Raw genomic sequence first — 5,363 nt, 5'->3', positions numbered from 1 at the left:
CAAAAACCATTTTCTCCACTGGCAACACAAAGCTGGGCAAATGAAAGAGCCAGGCAAATAGTCAAACATCTCTAAAGGACCCCGTTCTTCACTTTTACTGGCTTTTCTTCTTCTCATGGGGTCATTGGTTTCATATTGATTGATCCAGGAAATGTTGCAATTTAAAAAAAGATTCCCACACAAGGAATTATAGTTGAATAGACCCAGCTGAAGTTTGTAAATGTGGGCGGACAACAATAAAAACTATGTATACACATCCAACAGAGGAATTGTTTCTTTTTTAGCAGTATACAGTTATAAATAAGCCACAGTAATCATGCATGACATTTCTTACTTTTGAGTTCTTACTAAATAGAAATGCTGGAATTGGACAAATGTAAGCTATCATGTGGAACGTCAAACAATCTTGGTTTTTTTTGGCTACATATAAGCAGTGGATTCTAAAGTAATAATACATGGCTATATTTTCTTTCTTTACGATGATATTGTTTATGGTTTCCACCAAGTTCCTAAGCAAGAATATAAGTTAGTATACATTCATACATAGTATACACATAGAATACATTCTTAAGATAGATATGTCTTTATGTTGATCAAAGTTTCCTCAACCTCAGCATACTGAAAAATATGTCATCTATTCTTACACCATTGTAAACAATATTAAACAATGCACATATTTATCAGTAGAGCACAGACTGTCCTTTGGTTGTGTCTTCATGTATCAATGTTTGCAGTCTGTATCGATTTTTGTTTTTTGTTTTTTCGAGAAATTGCAGAGGCTTCCTACTTTCTGTCATAACAACAGCAAAAAGGACCTGGATGAGAGCAATGTAGAACTTGAATATCAAGGGATGTCATCTCAATCAACTTGAGAAGATGCCCAAGAATTGGAACTTTGGGCATTCTTTCACTCGATTGGAGTACTGTGTAATAACATGCCATTTAATTCCTTTACACAAGATAACATTGTGACCTCCGACTCGTCTATAGCCCTCACAGCACCCCATACCGCAGCGGTTCACTCCTCTGCATTCCTGTGAAGCTCTCTATAGAACACTCCCAGCATCCCTCCCTCTGGCAGCCAAAGGTAGTGGAGCTGGGTGGCCGGGTGTCAGGTGTTTTTCAGCAATTGTCTCTGAACGGCAAGTGCCCCCTTCCCTTCTGAGGAGGGGAACAGGCCCAACCCGCCTGTCACCGGGACACTATTTCACCACGTCAGTTCCTCGGCACGGGGCTCCGGGATCGGGACCAGGGGAGGATTTAATGCCGCATGCCTCATCCATCTTGCGGAAAAGCGCTCCGCGCCCACCGCATCCCAGCCTCTTCGGACAGACAAGGACGGATGGGCCCCGGGCAGCGCCCCCCTCACCTTGCCACGAAGGGCTGGGCCCCGCTTCACCGCATCTCCCACAAGCCCCGCAGCCTCTGCGCCCTTTCGGAACGGGAAGCCGCTCGGCGCTGCTGTCAGCACTCCGACATCCATTATTTTACCCCGGCTCACGAGGGCAATTTCAGCACAAATAATATTTACATTTTCATTTTTAGTCATTTGGCAGACGCCGTTGCTCAGACTCATTTACAAAAGCAGATATAATAACGCTGCATGAAGACCAGTTTATACAGTCAATGATAGACCACATCTGAGCGAGTGTCTACATCGCACAGGCCTGTAGCATACCAACAGCATACAGAATGAGAGCTCTCATAAAAACAACGCAGCTATTGTTAAAATCAAAATAGCATACAATAATATAAAAGGGTATATAAGTGGTTTAATTAAGTAATAATAGTAAAAGTTATGCATTGAGTAAAATGAAATTATGTGAGAAATGCAAACTGTAAGAATAATTATAGTATGAATAATGTCACCACCACTACCACCACTTTGGTAGTAAATGTTTGTTTGACCCTTTCTTCGTGGGTATAAAGAGTTAACATATGAACAGTTCTTCACATACTAACTGACACTTTACCACAGAGGAAATTCCCAGGAGTTCAAGTCATTGGCTCCTTTCATTTTGCTGACCACCACAAAAACCTGGTCTGGACCGAGCCAACAGACAAAAGATTCTACTGATAGGCCAACTACAAGATAATCTTCTTGGCAATAGGGGATTACAGGAAACGCTAATAACTAATCCACTCCACTTTGTCTCTAACTCTGAACAGAGCCATCAGCTTAAGGATAAGGGTTTTTCCCCTGCTCCTCTAAATCCTAAGACTTAGCAGTATTAGTGAGGTAGCCATTTCTGTGCACAGGGATATGCTGTCGTCAGGGCAATGTTGGTTCTGGAGTCATCGTTTCTGCCACGTTTCCACTGGCCTTGTGTGGTGTGTAGAGAGCTGTGATGGCCCAGTGAGGTGTAGATTGAATGAGGGCCTGCACTTTCTAGAGTATACCTTGCACCCACTTCACATAGGGAATAACAGATATATACATTGGAGTGTGTTTGTATTAATATGTGTTTTACATTACTTTTTATTACTTTTGGTAACCAGTTTCAGAAGTCAATCCATACTTTAAAAATTGCTACGGCCAGACAAAACCATTGATTTGCATTAACCATTTCTTTGCCTTTTCTGATGCATGGTCAGGATCATTATCATGTCAGAGTGGCCGTTTTGGACCAGACCTGAGCTTTTGTGCAGAGGATAAAATTTCTTGTACATGCTTGAATTCCCTTGCCTCTTACCAAAGCACCAGGAACAGGAGACACAAAGGACCCCTACAGCGAATCAGATCCAACCTCCAGCTGAGCATGATGGGACGATGGTGTTCTCTGCATGTGCCTCCTTTTCAGCGCCGAAGGTAATGCTGATGAGCATGTCTGTTAAACTCTTTGCTCTGTCGGTCCTCAAGATGTATTGGGGCCAATTCATACAGCCTCTTTTTAGCTGAGCCTTCAGAAGAGGCTTCTCTCTTGCAGCTCTGACCTTAACACCAGATTCAAGCAGGTGATGTTGAGTGGAACTTTCTGGGACTTTGTACCCAGATGACGCAAAACTGTCATGGAGATCTCCAACATCTAACCTTGGCTTGAGTTTGCCTCCTGAATAGTACATGTGGTAGTAATACTTCCTTACACTCTCTTCCTTGAAAGAAAGTCTTCCGGTGGTGACCGAGCTTCTTAATGATGGACACTACAATGAAAACTGGTGCATTCATCCTTCCGTTTTTCATAGGCATCACCCACCATTGCCTACAATTTTTTGCAGAGTTCTCTGACTTGCAATAATGGAATCTACTTAAAGTTGATCTTGCTACTGTGTTACCTATGAAGCTTTCTATGTTTATCAAGACACCAGGATGTGTAAGCGGGATTATTTCACAGGATTTTTGAAGATACTTAAGGTTATGAATAACTGTGAGCCTTTTTTTCAGCAAAGCACACCATGCTTTGGAAAACATGACACTAATCTTTTCACTGTTGTTAAAAATAAACTTACTTTAAATTTATGTAGGAGAAAAACTATCCCAGTATTATTGTTTTCGATAAATGTTCTTGTTGATTCAACAGGAAATTTACCTTATAAATACTGATGGAAGGTTGGGTTTTAAAATACAGGCTCACAGATAACAGATACCTAAACATGGCTGCTTAATCGATTATTTTCCAAGGCATTAAATTGCCATAATCCTGCTTCTCCACACTGCTTGTTTGACTGGCTGTTGAGTAAAATGTCAGCAGAGAATTCAGAATCCAAAGGAATTAAAGTGCAGCAGCATTCATTCAAAGTATAATCTGACTTGCAATATGTTGGCATGATAGATTTGTGCACTCACACCCATTATAAGTGGCCTACTCCACCAGGGGGGAGAAAAACGTCAAACAGCCTAATCATGGGACTCCTTTACCTGTCAGGATAGAGAATGCTTAACTCTGCCGGAGGTTGCTTCTTACGTCAGTATTCCAACCACAAATGAAGTGTATGCATGTGCTTTACCAAAAAAAAAGTATGGGAACTTGTTTCTCAAATACAGAAACAATGTACATATAACCCAGTTAAAAATCACCCAACACCTGTCTAAATTTTAGAATTAGTTGTAGCTGTATGTGCAAGCAATCATTTATAAATAATCGTTTCAGAGGGTGATGTAGCAGACATTTTTTCAAGGGCTTAAGTCCATTTCAATACGACATTTGTCCAGTCAAGCATCTTTTTAAGATTTGTACACGTATTTGTGAAGATGTGAGGACCGTTCAACTTTTAAGTATGCACAAAGTTAAAATTAAGTCCTACCTATGGACTACAGATGGCACTATTGTATTAGGATGTAATGTAATGTCAATGCCTTAAACTGATCATTCACACATCAAAGTGATTAATATTTTTAAAAAGAGCATTTACAGCCATTTAATGACCTCTACAAATTAAGCTATTAAAAAGGGTTGACTGAGAAACCAGAGGCCCCATGTAAAATTACATTCTCTTTCAAGTAAAACTTCCTTGATATCTCTTCAAACTTCATTTTTAATTCAGTGGTTCCCGTAAAAAATAACCGCTCTGTCAGTTTCCTCTCAAAGTCTCTTGGCTTTCACGGGTTACGCGAGCTTGGCATACAAAATCAAATGCAGACACATCCGCTGACCGGAGCATTAAAACTGAAAAGAAATCACTTTACTTTTCCTTTTTTCTACGTTTTCAACCCTTTAAAACAATTCTCCAAGAAAGGCCATAAACTCAACACTTGAGTTTTCCACTCATCTGTGACTGAAATTATGAGACAATTGCCGAGCCTTAACAAACAAAAAAAGAGATGGGAGAAACAGTCGATCCTGCACGGGTGAATGAGAAATGAGATGTTAATTAGATGAACCAATTCAACAATTACAAATAAATGCAGTAGGAAACCAGACCTTCTATCGAGGGTTGCCTTTTTAAATGTTACCAGATTTATGTATTGGATTTTTTTTTTTGCTTTAATTACTGGCAATATGTTACAAATTTCTCTCTAAACTCAAATTACAGACCCTTTCTCAACCATGTAAAATGGGTTTGATACTGTTTTTTTTTTTTATTTTAATTGAAGGGCGGGACTCACAGCTGGAAGCTGTGTGAGGGGCGCTTTAACATGCTGGCTGCAGATCTGCTTTTTTTAATGAGAGCTTTTCTCCCACTAAATTGTTTAAGCAGATTCTTACTCTGCCCATACATCGTTGTGGAGTGGGACCGGCTGCAGTTCACACACTGAGTGCTGAACCTACAGGGTAGGTGTCCCTGGGACAGTCTCCTGGGATAACAATACCATCTTCCCACGAACGGGGGCAGCTAGCCGCTGCCAAAAGATAAAGCAAAAGCTCTTTAAACACTGTGGCTGTAAAACATTCACTTAAAGTTAATGAGCAAGGACTGCAAGCGGT

The sequence above is a fragment of the Megalops cyprinoides genome, chromosome 10 (genome assembly GCF_013368585.1).
Source record: "Megalops cyprinoides isolate fMegCyp1 chromosome 10, fMegCyp1.pri, whole genome shotgun sequence".
In the NCBI taxonomy this organism is placed as follows: domain Eukaryota; kingdom Metazoa; phylum Chordata; class Actinopteri; order Elopiformes; family Megalopidae; genus Megalops; species Megalops cyprinoides.
Note: the sequence above shows the minus strand (reverse complement) of the source record.